At 43.0% G+C, this 23,929-nt stretch overlaps 1 protein-coding gene and 1 long non-coding RNA gene across 5 annotated transcripts in view; both read right to left on the bottom strand.

Moving 5' to 3' along the window:
* The window catches only part of FGF13 (fibroblast growth factor 13), a 528,165-nt gene that overhangs the window by 469,173 nt on the left and 35,063 nt on the right, over window positions 1–23,929 (bottom strand). The window lies entirely within an intron of this gene.
* Window positions 12,841–17,982, bottom strand: LOC309652051. The gene is made up of 2 exons (XR_014258544.1): window positions 14,967–17,982; window positions 12,841–14,933 (listed from the first exon to the last, which is right to left on the bottom strand). It is a non-coding gene; the product is annotated as an uncharacterized lncRNA (long non-coding RNA).

A 23,929-nucleotide genomic window follows, 5' to 3' on the forward strand; every position in this document is an offset into this window, starting at 1 on the left:
AGATGCCTAATTTCTCTTAGCTTGTACAACAGAGTCCCCGAAGGATATGGAAAAAGCTTGTGAAAGAAATAAGTGCAAAAGAGTGGCGGGAGGAGACAGCCTATGAAGAGCTTCTCTCTGAGGTTCTAACCAGCCCTGATATAGACGACAACCTGCCTTCAGCAGAAACGGGGTGTCTATAGACCCCACGCCCCAATCCAAGCTCTGCCTTGCTGCCTTGTTTGTCTACCTGCTGGTCTCCTTATGCCCTTTCATAGTGACTTTTATTTTGTAAAAAGAAAAAATTCAATATCATATCTAAATCCAATGCTTTTTTTTTTTTTTTTTTTTTGGTTGCACCGTGTGGGAGCGCAGAGAATACCCCCAATGCTTTTTCTAAAATATATAAGGCATTACTAACAACTCAGGCTGCCCATTAGTCAACAGCTTCCTGAGGCCCTGTCCCAGTCTCAGTCCCGCGAAAGAGTGCGCTAATTGTTTCCTTGTCAATGTGTGATTTCCAAACGAATGAATAAGTTAGAATGCTAATGACTTTATACAAGGAAACAATGAATTATCTTCCCTACATTGTGATTATGAGATTGCTTTGACATGCAGCTGATTCATAAACTTTTCAAGAGTGAAATGCATTGTTCTATTATTTTCTTTTCTACACATTCACGTCACTTCAATGTGACTGGTACTCTCTTTCCTGCCAAAAAAAAAAAAAAAAAAAAAAACTCGAAAAGCATACCTAGGATGTGTTTTGCCCCCAGTGGGTCCTCAAGAAATACAGCTGTTTAAAACTAACTTCAATCAAGATATGATTCCAACATAAAAACTCAGATATGACTCTGTATTTCTGTTTTATTGGTATTAAATTCCCTACTGGTCTATAAAAATCCCATACACTTTCATAAACAGTGGAAACGGTTTTGAAATGGTTATTTTTTTTACTCTTTAATATCAGGACCCAAATCCAATCTGAGTAGAAAGTTCTCTGTGATTAATCTGATGGTTCTTGGGCTAGTTCTGCACCAGGCTGAAGGCCAGCCTTAGCAAAGGGACTCCTTAACTCTTTCTGGCCAGCAGGTCATGTGAGGAGAGGACAGTCAGCCAGGCCCACAGGAGCCTCGTCCCGATTCCACGTGGGGCTTGTGCCAGACTCCTGCTCGCAGAGCTTACACTTTCCATTTCTTCCTTCCTCTTCGCCCTCTCTCCATTTTCCACCCTTGCTTAATCTGGCTTCCGCTTTCTTGGCTCTTAGCACAAACCAGGTATTTGATCCATCCTTGGTTTTCAAGGTTCTCGTTTTCCGAGTAGAACATTACTCAGTGAACTTCTGCACAAAGTCCTAAAGACAGCAATCTTTAAAGGAGAAACAAGATCAACTTGTTCACTATCGGCAGACGCCATAGAGCTCTGGGGATAATTTAGACGGTTTTCCACCAGCCCCTATGCCAGAACGCTGCAACCACAAATTAATCTGTATATTCATGTTCCAACAGTCAGAATCTGCTGGCAGACACAGATTTTCTCAAATCAAGATACAAATTTTACATAACACCTGATTAGGCTAGGAGGCTTGGAAATTTTATTACCCATGATTTTTTTTTATCCTGCGCCAAGAACCAAAGACACATTAATTTCCAGATTTATATTAGATATATGCCAACACCCCCCACCCCGTTGATTTCTACTATCAGTCAATCAACAAACATTCACCAAGTGTGTATTATGTGCTAGGTATTAAAGGGGATTCAAGAGGTATAAAACCTGTCTATCCCCAGTCCTCAGATGATAGTGTAGTTAGTGCTGTGGTCTGAATATGTTCACAACTTAATGCTGGGGACAAAAATTCCAGCCTGCCGTTCCAGTTAACAAGGAATGCTGGCAGCCATCAAGCCACCAGCCACTGCAGCCTCTTACCCCAACGCATGGTGCACCCGAGAAGAATTCAGGATGGAGAAAAAGCAGGATACTGGCCCTGGAGGGTTAAGATGCATATCTAAGGAATAATTTCAATGAACCCAGACTCGGGCAACTTCCCCTTCATAAGAAAGACACTAAAATCATTAACTTGAAAAGTCTGTTTTTTAGTGATTAGCAGTAATCTTTTGACGCCCAACTATAAGTTTTTTTTCCAGCAAAAACTCCTATATATCCTGGCTCCTCCTTTACCTCCTCAGAGCAGTTCCTCAAGCTACCTGAGAGGCTGTCTCCCAGGGTTAGTCCTCAGTAAGGTCCCCAAATAAAACATAACTCACAACTTCTAGGTTGTGCGTTTTTCTGCTGTCATCAAACGCCCCCCAAGGTGAGAGTTTCAGGTGAAGCCTTTGTAAAGTGATTAGGTCACGAGGGCAGAGTCCTCATGAATGGCGTCAGTGCCCTTATTTATAAAAGAGACACTAGAAAGCTCCCGCGCTCCTTCTGCCATGAGTACAAAGCAAGGCATCGGCAACCCGGAACAGGACCCCCCACCCAAACATGCTGGCACCCCGATCTTGGGTTTCTGGGCTCCAGAACTGTGAGATGTAAATGTCTGCTGTTTAAAAGCTACCTAGTTTGTGGCACTGTGTTATAGCAGCTCGAATGGACTAAGACAGAGAAATAAAATGCATACCAATTTAAATAGTTAATTACCAATCTAAGACAATTTGCAAGAGCCAATGAATAGTAGTGTCAAAAAAATGATGTAGGAAGTACTTTGCCAAACTCCACACAACGGAAATGTCTGTTCTGAAAGAAAAGGATTCAGAGGCATTATGCAGGGATTAAACTGCACATTGGTTTAATCAGAAGATCTGGGCTTTAGTCCCAGCTATGCCGCCATCTCTTGGACCCTGAACAAGCAGTGTTACCTCCGTGGCTCTCCACTGTCTCCTCTATACAATGGAACAAAACAAACTGCCCCACTTGCCTCATCCAATTGTTTTAAAGAGCAAATGATACACAAGCAATGGAAAGCAACTCCAGAAGCTCTATTTTGCTACACCAAAAAACCTTGGGCAAGTCCTTCACCTTCTCCAGGCCTCAGTTCCTTCAACTGTAGAATGCTGGGTTGATCTCTGAGGTCACCGAGTTTAGGACGATGACATGGAAAATGGAAAGAAAGGATGTGAGGGACATCACTGACACCAGACTGCCAGGGGAGACTTCCACACCCATCAGTGTTTCTACCCCTTCGGATCTAACAGCCCCAGAGACTGTCGCTGAGTACTGTACAGGTATTGATATTTTCCCGCTAACACGCCAACAATCCCATCACCAATGTAGAGCCACAAGCTCCCACTCCACACCACCTTGTCACATCAGGAATTTGTGCACTCTTGCAAAGTTTGACACTCTCCGTGAAAACCTCGAGGTGGGCAGGTCCAGAATGTCATTACCAGAGTTATAACTTCTCCAGTCAGCTTCAGATCTAAGTGCTTTAAAGAAAGATCAAGTGAACCATGCCTAGAAAAACATTATACCATGTGTTTCGTGTGGTCTCAATCTGCATAATTTGGGTGTGAGGTCTATAATCATAATTTGGGTGTGAGGTCTGTAATCACAGTTAATTTCTTTCTTTCATTCTTGGCCACAAATCCATTCCAGTTATCTCCCTACTCTGTCCTCTGTTTGCAGGAAAGAATGAGGGATTAAACTGCACATTAGTGTTCCAAATCCTTTATATATCTCTTTCCTTATCTTAAAATTATTGACTCAGCGGAAGGAAGGAAGGAAGGAAAGAAGGAAGGGAGGCAGGGAGGGAAGTAAGGGAGAAAGGAAAGAGAGAGAGAAATCTACCACCCAAACTACCTAACAGTCTTTCTTTTTAAAAATACATTTATAAATTGCAAGCCAGCAAGATCAAGAATTGACACATGCAAGTGACAAGATACCATAAGTGACTTTTTCACAATAGTTTTACTTTATAGAACATTTAACTCTATGGTCAATATTCTATGATGCTAATTGGCTTGTCTGTCGGCAGCCTAGCGTGGGTTATTTGGGAAAGAAATAGATCACGACAATCCTGAGAGTGGTGTGAATGGGGAGAGTTTTGAATGGAAAGGTTAGGGTTAAGGTCTGGTAAGTTCTCATTTTTAATCAAAGTCCTCTCCAAATATTAAGACTGCCTTAGTCCTCAGGAGTCAGTCTGCAAGGATTCCACAACTGAATCTGCACTCCTAGGCAAAAAAGAATAGCAGGGAATGATGGCCAATCCAAGTGGGGCATCTCACAGCGGACTAGTGAAGCAACACACCCAGACGTGGTCCCCTCTTATTTTTATTACCCTCCCATTACATGTCTTCAAACTTTTCATAACTTTACCTGAGTTGACAGCAATTTTCCCATTCAGAGAAATTATTCTTTCATTTCTTCAGGAAAAGATGCACGCACCTCTTTCCACAATCAGATTTCAAACTTTATTTCTGCTCATACAGTTCTGAGTCGGGCAGTCTTGTGATTCCAGGACATAAATAAAAACGTACAGAAGTTGGATCGTGTCCCAGCTCAGCTGCTTCCTAGCAGTGCGAACATAGGCAAATCGCTTAACTCCTCTGCACCTTAGTTTTCTAATCTGTGAGATGAGGATAACGGAAACAACGTTGCAGGATTACTGAGGATTCAACCTGCCCTGTGTGTGAAAAAGCACCTGGCAAATGGCAAATGACAGATTGTATGTTTTAATATGTGTCTACCTAGAAGATGGAAGTATCCTGGACTAGTCACATTTATTTTTGTATGCCCAGCATCCAGCACTGAGTGAGACCCAAATGAGACCTTTATGAGATGCTTGATGAAACCATGAATGGCTGATGAGTAAAGGAACGCACTCCCTGGGTGTCCCCATAGTACCAAGAGCAGGGACCACTTCCTGTGTGTCTCTGTTCCCCAGTATCCAGCACAGGGCCGGGCTCAACGCAGCTGATCAAATAAGTTTCACCTGATGAATGAATGAAGCTCCTGTCAGGCTGGACCCATCACCAACACCTCACATCATTTTTACTTCCATCCCTGTCTCCCCTTGCCCCCACCTGGACTGCACTTTCTACTCCCCTGACTGCTCTCATCTCAGCCCTTCCCCCTCACAGAGCCTTCCCCGATTTACCCCACCTAGTGCACAGAACGGACGGCTCAGCTTTATCGTTTCTAGCCTTCCAAGCTGCTCACTGCCGTTTCAGATATAACCTCCTGAGATCAATGAGAATGCAACCTCTTTGGGGACAAAGACCAGGCCTTATCAATGTATGAAATTCCTTGCAAAGACTGAAACCAATGCTGGGTGCTCAGCTAAATGACGACCTCCCAGCACTGATGTTCCCTAAGGGTATTCCACGCACAAACTGCTCCAAGCTTGGGTGGCCACTGCAAAACTTCTATTATCCAGAATCCTCAGAAACTGAGTTTTCTGGGACTTCCGTGGTGGTCCAGTGGTAAAGAATACGCCTTACAATGCAGGGGACGTGGGTTCGATCCCTGGTCAGGGAACTAAGATCCCACAGGCCGTGGGGCAACTAAGCCCGCGCGCCACAACTACTGAGCTCACGCGCCTCAGCTAGAGGGCCTGCGTGCTGCAAACAACAGAGCCCACATGCCCTGGAGCCTGGGCACCACAACTAGAGAAGAGAAAACCCGCACACCACAACTAGAGAGAAGCCCGTGAGCCGCAACGAAAGATCCCGCATGCCTCAACAAAGATCCTGTGTGCTGCAACTAAGACCCGACAAAGCCAAAAATAAAAAATAAATAAATAATAAATAACTAACAAAAAAAAAAAAAGAAATTGAGTTTTCTGAAATACTGGGGGTTAAATGTTTTGTTTCTTAGTTCTGTTTCTCTCTGGATGAAGAATCTCATTCTAACAGATACCATATGCTTCCTTAACTTCTCAAGTAGAGGATCTCAAACACGATTTGGCCACCGTATGTGCATCAGCCTTACAACGGGCTGGACATACAACTTCAGATGCAGTTGAAGATGGTGCACAACGGGGCAGCCTGATTTAGCTGGTGACTGTGTGAGCGGGTGTGGTCACCGCTGCGACCACTTCTAAACTGCACAGGCTGGCACACGGACCCCTCCCCCAGGGACTGATCTGTACTCCTGCCCCCAGGTACACCCAGAAAGTAGGAGTACCCTCAGGCTGTGCTGTTTTCAAGCACCATTCAATTCACCAAGCGTTCCCTGAACCCCTCCTATGGACCAGGCGCCCAGCGGGAGAGAAGGGTTCCACAGTTCGCTGCAAGTTGAAACAAACAGAAAACAAGGAGCGGGATACGCTTTTCCACAGTATTGGGGCAGACTACTGAAGTAGCAGCAGAAAGATAAAGCGACTCCGTTACTGACTCATCCACCAACCATTGACCCCAGGCTGCTCCGCAGAACCCCCAGAGTCCCTGCCCTCTTGTGGCCACAGTCTAGGGAGGAAGAGACAGGCAAACACAGCATGACTGATGTACTATTATTAGTTATTTATTACGCAATAACATCCCTTCTTTCAACAGAGACGTCACATGTTAACAGTGAGCACACGGGAGGAGCAGCTGCTAGGTCTGCCTGGGGGCCCCTGGGAAGGCCACAGAGATGCCAGCCCTGCCCTCCACGAGCTCAGTCCAGCTGGAGGGGGCGCACAGAGCAGCACCCGCACCCCCGCCGCAGGAAGGGAAGATGGACCGTCATTCTAAGTGCCTCTTCTCCTCCCTTCTGCCGCAGCAACGCCCCGGCCCACTGTGGTTGGGACAATCACTTCATTCAGCGGTCCAGCCGCCCGCTGCAGAGATGCAGGCCTCTGACCAAGCAGCAGATCACAGCCACTCGGGCTGGCTCTCGTCTAATCTTCTGGGGAAGGCAGTGACCACAAAGAAGGACAGCCCTGAAAGAGAAATGGCCTGCGCGGCTACCGTCAGCCACTCCACAAGCACAAATTGAGCGTCTACTGTGTACCGAGACACTGTACTCGGATCACGCCGGTCCCTCACCTCCGGGAGTCCATGGTCTGTGAGGGAGACAGACCCATAAACACATAACATGACGCGTGTGACAAATGCCATAATCCAGGAACTTACTGGATAAAGTGCTGAGATCGTAGTGGGAATTATCTGCTGGGTTTAGGGAGAAGGGTGGGGAAGGCAGGGAGGGTGGATGTTTGAACTGGGTCTTGAAGGGACTTGAAGGGCTTTCCCAGGTGGATGAGGTGGAGAAGAACACTGGTGGCAGATATTGTTGGTTACTTACTGAACGGAATTCCTTTACCACCTCCTCTTCCCTCTCTAACAGAATCCAGACTTTATTCAGACTTTTGCTTTAGACAGAGACCCTCTAGGCCAATCTAATCTCAGTGATGAGGGCTTAAGTAATAACAATAGTAGCAAACATTCACGTGGTGCTTACTACGTGTCAGTCACTGTTCTTAGTGTTATATACATTAAATGATTTAATCCACGTAACAACCCAAGGAGGTAGGCACTATTGTTATTCCCATTTTACAGATGGGAAAACTAAGGCACACACTCTGTATGCTTCACCACTATACCCTATTGTCTCTTTATTACGAGATGTTGATGGTCCACATGGCAAAAGTGACTCTGGTGAGCAGTCTTGGGGGGACCTTCACCTAAACGTCAAAGGGTCAAGCCTGAAAGGGAACACTGGAAGGGAAATCCTAAATATGCTAAATTGTCCTTAGTGAAAAACGTCCAATCTCTGAACTTCAACAGGACCATCAGTCTTTTCTGTAAAATAAATTGAAATGTCATGAGGTTGCTTCTTTGAAATTGCATATTGTTCTAGTACATATAGTATTAAACGTTCTATAATATTTCCATCACTGAATGGCAGCCAGGCAGCAGAAATGCAAGCTCTCCTGCTGATTCGGGCCTGTCGCTTTCACAGTACACTATCTTTTATTTGTCAACAGTAAATTGTTCACTGGTTCCCTTGGGGTGCAGCTGGGAAGGTATTAAAATGAAATTATCTGGGTGATGAAATCTTAGGAAGCAAGCATGTGACTTCAAATGTGAATAATGCTAATTTGGGGGAATTTCCCGACAAAAGGCCGTGTGTCATTTGTATGGCTGAACAACCTTCCACCGATAAAGGCCTTCTAAGGAAAAACCATTTATAAAGGCACACTTACAGCTACAGTGCTACACCAGGTGCGTTCACGCCCCGTATCTCGTTTTATTCCCCAACAAAGCTTGGTAGGTGCATAATATCATTATTCTCATTGTACAGGCTCACGAAGCTGAGAACCAGGGAGTCAAAGAGGCTCCCCCAAGGGCACCCAGTTCCTGTCCTCTTCCCACAAACATGCTCCGCTTCCTCCTTCCCACGCCCATCCCATTCGAATCTTTATACAACAAATGAGCACTTCGCTGAAGAGGCAAAGGTCGATCTGCAGCCCCATTCCGACTACAGCAGCTGCTGTGCAGGACACACCCACTCCCACGCTCCATCTCTTCGCACACAAATGGCAGGCAGGTCACACCCAACAAGTACAGCACGCCCGGATCCTGTCCAAGGGAGGCTGGAGCAAGCACTTCTCACTTTGGGTTGGCGGCCTCCCCACCGTAGGATCAGCTCTCCCTTCCAGACCTGCTGGGCCCTCCCCCTCCTAATCTAGCTGGCCAGCGGCAAGGGTTAAGCACAGCACTGCTGAGAGAGAGAGAAAGAATATGCACCGACTGGCCCTAACATTAATCCACAACGAACACTGACCAAGAACCTCTCCTCCCCGTGACTGACTCACTCACTACTCCTTGCAAGTGGCCCAACACTGCTCTCACCCGCCCCTTTCAGGTCCTCAGGAGAGCTGATCTAGCTAGCTGCCGCTCCCCCTAATTTTGGAAGTCAAAGGGTCCAAAGGAGCTCCAGGTGAATCCCTGGACCAGGGAGATGCTCATTCTTCCAAGATATCAGAATGGTTCAGGCTTTCTTCTGCAGAAACGAAAATCTGGCATGCTTGCATCTGCAAATCAGCAAGTGGTTTTCAACACCAAAGCAGGTGTAGACACGGGTAGAGACCAATTTAGTCCGTGCGAGTGTTATGTGTATGCATCTACACACATTTTAGAGACTGCAATTAAAAAAGCTCTTTGTGCACTTTACAGAGTCAAATAGCTGTAGACTACGTTTGAAATTCTGCCTCGCAGAATTTATACAGGAATGCAGGAAGGACCTCACTCCTGTTCAGTAAAATACAACTCTTGACTGCCTGACTGCGGGGCAATGCTTTTTTTTTTTTCCCAAGCAACACGCAAAAGAGTGCAATCCTCTTCCCCCAGATTATCTGTGTGACTGTCGCTCAGGTTTTTACTCAAATGCCACCTTAGTGAGTCTAGCCCCGAACACCACACACAAAACCACAGCCACTGAGTACCATTTTGTGTGCTGTATGCCCCCCAAAATACACACATACATACACACATGCACACAGGAATGTAAGCCCAGGAGGGTAGAGATCTCAGTTCTAGTCACTGCTGTATCACCTCTACCTGGAACAGTGCCTGGCACATAGCAGATAGTCAATACATATTTGTTGAATGAATGTTATATGAAAAATCCTTGCTTTCCAAGATGAAATAAAATTTTCCCATACCAACTTGAAGTCTCATTTCAGAATGTATAACCTTCTTTATTTCTTCAGGCTTGCTAATGCATTTCTGACCTAGCAGGACCATCTTCTTCACAGGAAGCACTCAGGTGCATGTTCCAGGACACTTTACTGGGACAACTCTCACCATTATAGCCTCAAATGTAAACCATTCAGCTCTGGTTCATGCGCAGATGAAACCAGCCCTGGGCAGTACCTGTATTAACTTTGTTTTGCACTGGAGCAAAACTCATTAAATCAGACTCAGTGATGCAGAATTCATAACTCCCACAGGGGCCAAGCCTGAACTATCTACGGGGACAGGGTATGCTGAGCACATTCTGACACCTGCCCGACCACTCTGGCAATAACTACTTTTTAAAAACAATAAGAAAATTGTAAAAAATTGTATTTATTCATTACGGCAAAATTACAAAATCCATGAACTCTGTAAAATTTTGCTTTGCTAGAAGTTCATCTCACTTTGTATACCTGGATACTTGTGCATAGTGAAGTGTTTCTTTCAATCCACTATCTGATACCAGCTTTCCTTTCTACTGTTCAGGAGACACCAATCCTCTGATTCCACAGCAGTGTGACTTCACGGTGTTGACCCTAAAATGTAGCCTTTGTCAATAGCATTACCAATATCCATACATTTCCCTTGAACTGGGATGGGCTTCTTACCAGTTGTAGCTTTGGTTTTACATCTGGCATTTCTGAAACAAGAGAAGACCATGTTGCAGGAGACTGCAGAGCGGGGTCTCTCCCCTGGAATGAGCAGAGGAATTCCCAGGACAGCCGTAGCCCACCCCACGGGTCCAGCCCACATCCCCACTGCAGTAAGACCACAGTCAGGACATAGACGCTCTGAAAAAGCTCTTCAGGGGCTTCTATTCTCTGCCTTAGCTCACCCCCAATGACAACCACCCTTAAGTCCTTAGGGGAATGACCTATTATAAACACTAGATGCTTAAAAGCTATTATCTTGTTAATAACAGCACCCTTAAAACCTAAGTCAGGATCTGGCATCATCCTCTCTATTTTACAGGCATGAATATTGATATAAAGCTCTGAAGTGATTTTCTCTGGCATAAAATAAAGAAAAGCAAGATAACAGCAAAGCAGGAAATAAAACCTGAGTTCTCGGGTCCCAGTGCAATATGGGGACCATTATGACACACACACTCTAAGGTTTGATTTCCACTTTTGACTGGTCTAGTCATCTGAAAATAATATTCCCATCCATCAGCTGCAGATAAGAGAGACCGAATATGCTAACGTGCACCCAACCCGGAATTGGACCTGCATAAGAAATGAGAGGTGGCTGACCAATGTCCCTTCATTTATTTGCCCAATGTTTATTGAGGATCCGCTATATACCTTAGAAGTAAATGATATGAAGGTCATTATCAATCACTGTTGAAAATGGTTCTGCAATCACATCGGGGAAACTTAAGAGACGACGGGAAGGAGATGCAGAGAGGAGAAGTGGCGCTGCCCAATCACACCCTTTCTAAGTGCTAGAGATGGAAGTGGACGCCAGAAAATGAGAGTCATCATTCTGGACTCCTCTCGCCCCCCTAATTAAATGAGATATAAATGGGGCACTCATGTTACTGTTAGCCTTGAACCCAATCTCCTCTACCCCTTGAAGAGTGCCCTCAGATCTTCAGACATCATCCATCTTCGTTCCTACTTTACCGAGTCTAAGCTTGGACCACCTGCATCAGCTTGCCCACTGCTTTCCCAGGCAGTCAGAGCTTTTCAAAATGCACATCAGATCACAGGGCTCTCCACCATGCAACCCTCCACAGGTCTCCCATTGCATTTAAAAATGACAGTCAAACTCCTCATCCTGATAGATAAAGCCCTCAACGCCTTTTGCACTGGCCCCTGCCTACGTCTTGAGGTGCACCTCATGCCTCTCTAGTCATAATGAATGTTATTCAGCTATTCACATTTATACTTACATTTGCAAACCTTCTCCTTCTCCCTCCCTCTCTCTCTTACTTCCCTCCATTCCCCTCCCCTTTCTTTGTCTTCAGATGTGCTGTTCTCACCGCTTGAAATTCTCCTCGCCCTCCTCTCTGTGCACCCAACTCCTAACTCACTTTTCTGATCCCAGTTAAACGTCTCTTTCCCCAGGAAGCCTTCCTTGCACCCCTTCCAGGCTGGGTTAGCTGCCCTCCTCTGGGCTCGCACTGCTCCCTGGGCTTCTCCTATTACACACTGCTCACACTGTGTTTATCCCAATCGACTATGTCCTCGTGCGTCTTCCCCACTAGACTGTGAGCCCCATGAGGGCAGGGACCATCTATAGCTTGTTCACCTTTGTATCACCAGCACCTAGAATCAAGCCTGACACAGAGCTGGCACCCAACACATGTTCAATGAATGGATAAGTGAAATACGTGGAACTATACTGAAATTTCTTTGTGGCAACTTCTGGGTAATATTTGGGAGAGCACATTTACTTTTCTGCAACTGCTGAAGTCAAAGCTGAGAGCCACCAGGAGTGATGTAAGTTGGAGCCGTTAATGAGTTGCATCCTTCCTGGCTATACCCCCAGCTCTCAAGAATGACGTTATCTGTTAAATACCAATGGTCTTTTTGACTTAATAAAAATTCATGACCTACTAATAACTAGCCATATAACTTTGTACTTTTGTATGAATAAAGTTGATTAAGTTGCTTTCTGGGCTGGTAGTATCTGACTGCTAAACAATCCATATTCTGAATAGCTAAAAGGGTATCTCTCACTCCTGTTACCAGTTTAAAAAAAAACAAACAAACAAACACTGCAAACACATACATGGATTTCTAAGCACGGAGCCTACAATTCACAAAACTCCAAGGGGGGCTATTATGAAAAAGACAAGAAATAACAAGTGTTGGTGAGGATGTGGTCAAAAGGGGACCCTCATAAGCTGTTGTTGGGAATGTAAATTGGTGCAGCCACTGTGCAAGACAATATAGAGATTCCTCAAAAAATTAAAGATAGAACTACCATAGGATCCAGCAATTCCACTTCTGGGAATTTACCCAAGGAATACAAAAACACTAATCCGAAAAGATATGTGCACCCCTATGTTCACAGCAGCATTATTTACAATAGCCGAGACATGAAGACAACCTAAATGCCCAACAACGGATGAAGAAGATGTGGTATATACATACAAGAATACTACTAGCCATAAAAAAGATAAAATCTTGCCATTTGGGACAACATGGATGGACCTTGAGGGTATCGTGCTAAGGGAAATAAGTCACATGGAGAAACACCGTACGATTTCATTCATATGTGGAATCTAAAAAGCTAATCAACAAATAAAAATAAATAAATGAATGAACAAACCAAACAAAACCACGTAGATACAGAGAACAGAGTAGTGGTTACCAGAAAGGGGAGGGGGAGGGGGAGGGCAAAATGGGCAAAAGGATCAACTGTATGGTGACCCATGGAAACTACATTTTTGGTGGTAAAAAAAAAACAAAAAACTTTAACAACAAAGGCTTCTACTTAAAAATCTAATGAGTTTTATTCATTTAAAAAGATCGTATCCTATGGTTTTGCTTCACAGTCGGCATTTAAACTCGTCCATTGTTATCACTGAGCCTGCTTGAATTCTGTATAGTTTGTCTTTTCATATATTTCTTCCAATCAGGGAACCTGCCTGTTAATGCAGAGAGAAATGGTGTTTTTGAAATTCTTCTTAAAAACTGGAAATCACTGAGAACGTCCACTGCCACATGAGTCCACTGCCACATGAGTGGCATAACTCAGGGCACGCAAGGCCTGGCCTGTCACTAGGCTGACTCGCTGCTCAAGGAACCCTGAACTTCCTTCGGTTCTCTAAGTAAGCCCGGTTCTCACTGTCTGCCAGCCTTTGCATGTACCGTTCGCACTTGCCATGACACTCTTGTTCCTTCTCATCAACTGACGAACACTTGCTCATCCTACAGGTGTCAGGTCAATGTTCCCGCTACTAACTGCCACCCACCTAGGGCAGTGCCCTTCTCGCGAGCTTCCCCAGCTCTCAATCCTTCCCACTGTCAGCTCTGAGGGAGAAAGAACAGCGACTCTCTGCCCCTCAGTGCCTGGCACTGAGCCTGCCAGATGGCTGGTGCTCTTTGAATGAATGGTGCCCAGATTCTCAGGCATGTGTTTCTAAAGTATTGTCTATCACCTAATAAGTGTATCTGCACGCTCTCTGCTCACAAATGGGAAACAGAATATATTAAATATTGCTAGGGCTTTTATTAGAAACCAGAGTCCGCTTGGGGAGATTTCTATTTCGGGAAACATATAAAGATGTTCTGGAGGGTTTTGAAGATGGCAAGGGGCATGAAAAACAAGGCTTAGGAGCCAGTACACAGAGTGGGAAATCTGTGCCCCGATAAAAATACAGCACTCGTGGCACTGGCTGTACAAGCCAAAGCCACACACAAGACCTGTGCGAACCATCTTATGAGGGGGCTGGGAGGAGAGAGGACGCACAGTGAAGAAGTTCAGAGGGGCTGCACAGATCAACACTGAAGTCCAGACCTGGATATTTCCTCTATTTCATGCCAAGTATTCAGCAAAGGATTGAGAGAAAGAAACTTAATTGTCACATACTTAAACCTAATTTGTACGCCTGAACATAAGCCATGTCTCACACATAAAAGAAGCAGAGGAAAACAAATAAAAATGTCAAATTGTTCCAAGACTAACTAGGAAGTTACAATTTTCCAAATGACACAATGAGTCAAATTTCTGTTCAAACAAGCACTTAATATATTTGCTTTATGGGCCAGGCTCTGTCCTAGGTACTGGACATCCAGAGATGAATGATAGCGGCCCTGAGCTCAAGAAGTTTACAGTACAGGGGGAGAGACTTACAAAGCAAAAGGGAAATGGAGATAAATTGCAAAGGACACTGGAAGGCACAGTCCACTCCAGATGCAGGGATGAAGGACCATGGAGGCTATCGCAGAGAAACCACATTATTTCTACCAAAACATCACTGTACCAAAAAAACCCACCATAAAAAATACATAGACAGAAGAGGACCAACAAAAGCCCTATTCTCTCTTCTCATGGTTCTCAAACTTGCAAGCCATTTGGATTAACACCTCCATCCTCAGGGCCCAGCCTGATGGTTTGGGCTCTTCCTTCACTTCATTCACCATATTATTTTGATGACCTAGGACTAAGACTGAGGAAACAAATCGAGTACGTTAAAACAACTTCTCCCAGGAACTCCCTGGAGGTCCAGTGGTTAGGACTCAGTGCTTTTACTGCCGGGGCCCAGGTGCAATCCCTGGTCAGGGAACTAAGATCCCACAAGCTGCCCAACACAGCCAAAAGAAAAAAAAAAAAAAAAACCAACTTCTCCCATCACTTAAACAACAAAAAACCAACTTCTCCCATCACTTAAACAACAAAAAAAGGATCAACACCCATGCTCACAGCCAAAAGGTAGAAGCGACCCAAACGTCCATCAGCAGAGGAAATGCATAAAGAAAATGTGGTACATACATATGTGATGGTTGATTTTATGTGTCAACTTGGCTGGGCTATGAGATGTTTTACCAGATAGCTGGTAAAACATTATTTTGGGGTGTGTCTGTGAGGGTGTCTCTGGAAGGGATTAGCATTTGAGTCAGTAGACTGAGTACATAAGATCCCCCTCACTAATGTGGGCAGGCATCATCCAATCCCTTGAGGCCCCCAACAGAACAAAAGGCTGGGGGAAGGGCAAATTCTCTCTCTCCTTGAGCTGGGATGTCCATCCCCTCCTGCCCGTGGACATCGGAGCTCCCGGTTCTCAGGCCTTCAAAGTCCAGGACTTACACCACCCGACCCCCCACCCCACCCCCAGGCCTTCGATCTTGGAGTAGGAGTTACATCATCAGCTGCACTGGTTCTCAAACCTTTGTACTCAGACTGAATTACACCATCGGCTTTCCTGGTTCTCCATCTTGCAGATGGCAGACTGTGGGACTTCTCGGCCTCCATAACCACATGAGCCAATTTCTATAATAAATGTCCTCTATCTCCATCTCTATCTATATATAGATATCCTATTGATTCTGCTTCTCTGGAGAACCCCGACTAATACAATATACAATGGAATATCATTCAGCCTTTTAAGAGGACATTCTGACACATGCCACAACATGGATGGACCTTGAGGACATTATCTTAAGTGAAATAAGCCAGTCACAAAGAGATAAATACTGTAAGATTCCACTTATATATAAGATCTCTAAAATAGTCAAACTCATAGAAACAGAAAGGAGAATGGTGGTTTCCAGGGGCTGGGGGGAAGAGGGACGGGGAGGTGTTGCTTAATGGGTAAAGTTTCAGTTTTGCAGGATAAAAAAGTTCTGGAGATTGGCTGCACAACAATGTGAATACACTTAACACTACTGAACTGTGCACTTAAAAATGGTTAAAGATGATAAATTTTCTATCACGTGTATTGTATCACAATTAGAAATAAAATTTTTATGAAGGATCATGCTATAAAGCTACATGGTACATTGTCTTGAACCTCTACTCCAAGAAAAAGTGGTTATGGTACACAAAGGCCCCAAACAGTTTAACTTGTGTAGAAATACCCTACTCCATCTAATGAAAGTTTCCTCACCTAATGTAATAAACAGAAAAAAAAAAACCCCAATGTTCAGCTCTTTTAGTCACAGGTAAGTACAATGGTATGAGATGAACACACTCTTAAAAACTGTTCTTGCCTTTGAGGGGGAAAAACAAGACAGGCAAATTTTATTTAGGTCACAACAGTTACTGTAAACATCCCAAGGAAAGATTATTAATAACAGCCACCCACAAAGAACTTGGTTTCAACCATGGAATGTCAAGGAGTCAGTGGAAGGAAGACTGGGGAAGAATTTGCGTGATTTTTGGAAATCAGAAGGTTAGCATCTTTTTGTAGTTGAATTTGGATTTAGAAACAGCAAATAGAACCAATATTTTAAATTTGGAATTGGGACTAGATGATGTGTGAAGGGCTTCCGGCTCTAAATCATAAAGACTGATTACTTACTTGATTTTTAAAAAAAATAAGGGAAACATCCTAAATATTTAGGCCAATCCTTGATTATGCTACCAGTAGAGTCAAAGATGCCACCTTTACTATCAATGTGGTCACACAGAAATGCACTGGGCTAGGCCCCTGTTAATAAGTTGCTTTCTGGCCTTGGGCAGAGCACTACATCACTGTGGGCCTGATTTCCCTCTTCTCTGTAACGGGAAGGTTGGGCCAAATGGTTATTATGGTCCCTTCCAGCCATTATAATCTCTCATTAAGAACCCTGGAAGTATGAGAGGGCAGACAGCAGAAGCAAGAAGAACTACAGTCCTGCAGCCTGTGGAAAAAAAACCATATTCACAGAAAGACAGAACACATGAAAAGGCAGAGGGCTATGTAACAGATGAAGGAACAAGATAAAACCCCAGAAAAACAACTAAATGAAGTGTATATAGGAAACTTTCCAGAAAAAGAATTCAGAATAATGATAATGAAGATGATCCAGGACCTCGGAAAAAGAATGGAGGCAAAGATCGAGAAGATGCAAGAAATGTTTAACAAAGACCTATAATAATTAAAGAACAAACTCCTAGAAGAATTAAAGAACAAACAAACAGAAATGAACAATACAATAACTGAAATGAAAAACAAACCAGAAGGAATCAATAGCAGAATAACTGACGCAGAAGAATGGATAAGTGACCTGGAAGACAGAATGGTGGAATTCACTGCCACAGAACAGAATAAAGAAAAAACAATGAAAAGAAATGAAGACAGCCTAAGGGACCTCTGGGACAACATTAAACACAACAACATTCACATTATAAGCATCCCAGGAGAAGAGACTGAGATAGGACCAGAGAAAATATTTGAAGAGAGTATAGTCGAAAACTTCCCTAACATGGGAAAGGAAATAGCCACCCAAGTCCAGGAAGTGCAGAGAGTCCCAAGCAGGATAAACCCAAGGAGAAACACAGTGAGACACGTAGTAATCAAACTGACAAAAATTAAAGGCAAAGAAAAATTATTGAAAGCAACAAGGGAAAAACGACAAATAACATACAAGGGAACTCCCATAATGTTAACAGCTGATTTCTCAGCAGAAACTCTACAAGCCAGAAGGGAGTGGCATGATATATTTAAAGTGATGAAAGAGAAGAACCTACAACCAAGATTACTCTACCCGGCAAGGATCTCATTCAGATTCAATGGAGGAATCATAAGCTTTACAGACAAGCAAAAGCTGAGAGAATTCAGCACCACCAAACCAGCTCTACAACAAATGCTAAAGGAACTTCTCTAAGTGGGAAACACAAGAGAAGAAAAGGACCTACAAAAACAAACCCAAAACAATTAAGAAAATGGTCATAGGAACATACATATCCATAATTACCTTAAACGTGAATGGATTAAATGCTCCAAGCAAAAGACACAGACTGGCTGAATGGATACAGAAACAATACCCATATACATGCTGTCTACAAGAGACCCACTTCAGACCTAGGGACACATACAGACTGAAAGCCAGGGGATGGAAAAAGATATTCCATGCAAATGGAAATCAAAAGAAAGCTGGAGTAGCAATACTCATATCTGATAAAATAGACTTTAAAATAAAGAATGTTACAAGAGACAAGGAAGGACACTACATAATGATCAAGGGATCAATCCAAGAAGAAGATATAACAATTATAAATATATATGCACCCAACATAGGAGCACCTCAATACATAACGCAACTGCAAACAGCTATAAAAGAGGAAATCGACAGTAACACAATCATAGTAGGGGACTTTCACACCTCACTTACACCAATGGACAGATCATCCAAACAGAAAATTAATAAGGAAACACAAGCTTTAAATGACACAATAGACCAGATAGATTTAATTGATATTTATAGGACATTCCATCCAAAAACAGCAGATTACACTTTCTTCTCAAGTGCACATGGAACATTCTCCAGGATAGATCAGATCTTGGGTCACAAATCAAGCCTCGGTAAATTTAAGAAAACTGAAATCATATCAAGCATCTTTTCTGACCACAACACTATGAGATTAGAAATCAATTACAGGGAAAAAAACGTAAAAACACAAACACATGGAGGCTAAACAATACGTTACTAAATAACCAAGAGATCACTGAGGAAATCAAAAAATAGCTAGAGAGAAATGACAATGAAAACACGACGATCCAAAACCTATGGGATGCAGCAAAAGCAGTTCTAAGAGGGAACTTTATAGCAATTCAAGCCTACCTCAAGAAACAAGAAAAATCTCAAATAAACAATCTAACCTTACACCTAAAAGAACTAGAGAAAGAAGAACAAACAAAACCCAAAGTTAGTAGAAGGAAAGAAATCATAAAGATCAGAGCAGAAATAAATGAAATAGAAACAAAGAAAACAATAGCAAAGATCAATAAAACTAGAAGTTGGTTCTTTGAGAAGATGAACAAAATTGATAAACCATTAGCCAGACTCATCAAGAAAAAGAAGGAGAGGGCTCAAATCAATAAAATTAGAAATGACAAAGGAGAAGTTACAACAGACACAGCAAAAATACAAAGCATCCTAAGAGACTACTACAAGCAACTCTATGCCAATAAAATGGACAACCTGGAAGAAATGGACAAATTCTTAGAAAGGTATAACCTTCCAAGACTGAACCAGGAAGAAAGAGAAAATAGGAACAGACCAATCACAAGTAATGAAATTGAAACTGTGATTAAAAATCTTCCAACAAACAAAAGTCCAGGACCAGATGGCTTCACAGCTGAATTCTATCAAACATTTAGAGAAGAGCTAACACCCACCCTTCTCAAACTCTTCCAAAAAACTGCAGAGGAAGGAACACTCCCAAACTCATTCTATGAGGCCACCATCACCCTGATACCAAAACCAGACAAAGATACTACAAAAAAAGGAAATTACAGACCAATATCACTGATGAGTATAGATGCAAAAATCCTCAACAAAATACTAGCAAACAGAATCCAACAGCACATTAAAAGGATCATACAACATGATCAAGTGGGATTTATCCCAGGGATGCAAGGATTATTCAATATATGCAAATCAATCAATGTGATACACCATATTAACAAATTGAAGAAGAAAAACCAAACGATCATCTCAATAGATGCAGTAAAAGCTTTTGACAAATTTCAACACCCATTTATGATAAAAACTCTCCAGAAAGTGGGCAGAGAGGGAACCTACCTCAACATAATAAAGGCCATATACGACAAACCCACAGCAAACATCCTTCTCAATGGTGAAAAACTGAAAGCATTTCCTCTAAGATCAGGAACAAGAAAAGGATGTCCACTCTTGCCACTATTATTCAACATAGTTTTGGAAGTCCTAGCCATGGCAATCAGAGAAGAAAAAGAAATAAAAGGAATACAAATTGGAAAAGAGGAAGTAAAACTGTTGCTGTTTGCAGATGACATGATACTATACGTAGAGAATCCTAAAGATGCCACCAGAAAACTACTAGAGCTAATCAATGAATTTGGTAAAGTTGCAGGATACAAAACTAATGCACAGAAATGTCTTGCATTCCTATACACTAATGATGAAAAATCTGAAAGAGAAATTAAGGAAACACTCCCATTTACCATTGCAACAAAAAGAATAAAATACCTAGGAATAAATCTACCTAGGGAGACAAAAGACCTGTATGCAGAAAACTATAAGACACTGATGAAAGAAATTAAAGATAATACAAACAGATGGAGAGATATACCATGTTCTTGGATTGGAAGAATCAATATTGTGAAAATGACTATACCACCCAAAGCAATCTACAGATTCAATGCAATCCCTATCAAATTACCAATGGCATTTTTTACAGAACTAGAACAAAAACTCTTAAAATCTGTATGGAGACACAAAAGACCCTGAACAGCCAAAGCAGTCTTGAGGGGAAAAAAATGGAGCTGGAGGAATCAGACTCCCTGACTTCAGACTATACTACAAAGCTACAGTCATCAAGACAATGGTACTGGCACAAAAACAGAAATATAGATCAATGGAACAGGATAGAAAGCCCAGAGATAAACCCACGCACCTATGGTCAACTAATCTATGACAAAGGAGGCAAGGATATACAATGGAGAAAAGACAGTCTCTTCAATAAGTGGTGCTGGGAAAACTGGACCACTACATGTAAAAGAATGAAATTAGAATACTCCCTGACACCATACACAAAAATAAACTCAAAATGGATTAGAGAGCTAAATGTAAGACTGGACACTGTAAAACTCTTAGAGGAAAACATAGGCAGAACACTCTTTGACATAAATCACAGCAAGATCTTTTTTGATCCACCTCCTAGAGTAATGGAAATAAAAACAAAAATAAACAAATGGGACCTAATGAAACTTAAAAGCATCTGCACAGCAAAGGAAACCATAAACAGGACGAAAAGACAACCCTCAGAATGGGAGAAAATATTTGCAAACGAATCAACGGACAAAGGATTAATCTCCAAAATATATAAACAGCTCATGCAGCTCAATATTAAAAAAAAAAACAACCCCATCCAAAAATGGGCAGAAGACCTAAATAGACATTTCTCCAAAGAAGTCATACAGATGGCCAAGAAGCACGTGAAAAGCTGCTCAACACCACTAATGATTAGAGAAATGCAAATCAAAACTACTATGAGATATCACCTCACACTAGTTAGAATGGGCATCATCACAAAAGCTACAAACAACAAATGCTGGAGAGGGTGTGGAGAAAAGGGAACCCTCTTGCACTGTTGGTGGGAATGTAAATTGATACAGCCACTATGGAGAACAGTATGGAGGTTCTTTAAAAAACTAAAAATAGAATTACCATATGACCCAGCAATGCCACTACTGGGCACATACCCAGAGAAAACCATAATTCAAAAAGACACATGCACCCCAATGCTCATTGCTGCACTATTTACAATAGCCAGGTCACGGAAGCAACCTAAATGCCCATCGACAGACCAATGGATAAAGAGGATGTGGTACATATATACAATGGAATATTACTCAGCCATAAAAAGGAACGAAATTGGGTCATTTGTAGAGACGTGGATGGATCTAGAGACTGTTATAGTGAAGTAAGTCTGAAAGAGAAAAACAAACATCGTATATTAACGCATATATGCGGAACCTAGAAAAATGGTACAGATGAACCGGTTTGCAGGGCAGAAATTGAGACACAGATGTAGAGAACAAACGTATGGGGACCAAGGGGGGAAAGTGGTGGGGGCAGGGGGGTGGTGTGACGAATTGGGAGATTGGGATTGACATGTACACACTAATATGTATAAAATGGATAACTAATAAGAACCTGCCGTATAAAAAAATATATAAAATTCTAAAAGAAAGAACCTTGTAAGTGTGGTGGTGACGGTTGCAGAACAACGTGAGTGCACATAATGCCACAGAACTGTACACTTTTAAAAAAATTACTGTATATTTTCCCACAATAAAAAGTAAAAATAAAGATTTTTAAAAAGAACCTGGGAAGCGAAAACAGCCACTGCGAGCAATAGCTTATAATGAGAACTGCAGGAAGCCCAAATGCTTCAACAAGAGACCTCTAGCCTTGGCCTTTATTTCTTTATTTTTAATGAAGTAATCCTTGATCCGTAAAGAAACATTCAGATACACCAGAGATGATGCTATGAAAAGAAAACCTTTTCATAAAACAATAAGTCCTTCAATATTGCAACGACCTCCCCATTCACCATTTGAATCCAACCTGTATATATCAGGCTTTCAGAAACCGAGCCTCTTCTCTATCAGTATGGTCAAGAGAGAGGCACCCTGGTCAAAATCTCTCTCTCAGTAAACGAAGCAACTCAACTCCTGGCTCAAAGGCAGGAGAACAAGTTTATTATCTTCTACCGGGTTTTCAGATCCTAGGGAGATGCCTTTGCACTAAAAATCAATACAAGATTTTTCAGCGTATTCAGTTTTGTCACTTGCCTGGAGACAATGGCCTCAGAAAAGAGGACGAACTGTCTTACTTCCCTTTCCTCCCTTTCTGTGCGCACTGGCGTTTAAAGACATGCTCTTTGTTCCATAAATTCAAAGATTGCTTTTATGTCCAGTGGGGTAGAGACAAAAAGCTGTGTTTTTTAAGTGGTGAAATCTGTCAAAGTCCCAAAGGCTCTTGTGATACAAATCGGGTCGTTCTATACAGCCTGAATCCCCAATTCCACAGGGGAAATAAAAACCATTTATAACTCAAAGTAACTAGCAGTAATAGGTCAATGCACTTGACTGCTCATGAACCAGTGACAGCGACACTGCTGGCTGCCTGGGGGAGACCAAGGAGGGATGTGTCTGAGCCTGGCCCAACCCTCGCAATCCCACCCCGCGCCACCTCCTGCCACGTACAGGCGGGAAAGCGGTACCAAGAAGGGGGAATGCCCTTGCCCACCTGCTCTGGACTGGCAAAGGATTATCTCAGAAGTCCCACTTTCCAGGCCCTTATCCCCCCACATTAAGATCCATTGGGGTCCAGCCCCCAGAAGGGTCACGACACCTGCTCACTGACCGCCACCATTCTCACAGCTATGCTGGGATGGCCAGCGCTGGAGGGCATCCCCAAAGCTCCCTCCCAGCCCTGCCCTCTCTGGAAGGGCCCAAGGCTTTGAAATTCTCTTCCTGGAAGCAACAGAAAGAATGGAAGCCAGCCTGACAAGAGAGAAAGGAGGAGCAAGAATGGAGAAAGGAGGCTTCCAAACAGAACACTTGCCTGTGGAGGATGAGTAGGGCTGAGAAAACCGAGGACCCAATGCACACAGTTCACCGATAGCAATGCTGGGCACAGAGCTCAGGGCTATTTTTGGAGATACTGAACCCTCTGAGAATCTGCTGAAAGCTATGGACGCCACCACCAGAAAAATGCACATTTACACATAATAGCCAGGGGTCCTTCGATGTCTCTAGGACAATGTTTCCCCAACTTGCTCAATGATAAGAATCACCAAGACGCTGATTTACAATTCACAGTACCAAACTCTCTTCCTAAAGTTCTGAGTCAGCAGGTCAGGGGGAGGGGTAGCTTTTTTTTTTTTTTTTTTTTTTTTTTAAACAAACCCTACAGGTGACTGTTAACTTCCGGCAAGCTAGAGAAACACTGCTCAGGAGCAGTAAGCCCCGTAACTGGCTGTGCGTTCGAATCACTTAAGGAGATTTATAAACCATATGGGTTCATAAGCCCCATACTCAGACCTACTGAGTCAAATCCTCATGGTGGGGATGTATGTGGTGGAAGGTGGTGCTGAGCCCAAGCAGGTTCAGGAACCTCAGCTCTAGTTGGTCCCTGGACCAA

Source organism: Balaenoptera physalus (genome assembly GCF_965194825.1).
Source record: "Balaenoptera physalus genome assembly, chromosome: X".
NCBI classification, from domain to species: domain Eukaryota; kingdom Metazoa; phylum Chordata; class Mammalia; order Artiodactyla; family Balaenopteridae; genus Balaenoptera; species Balaenoptera physalus.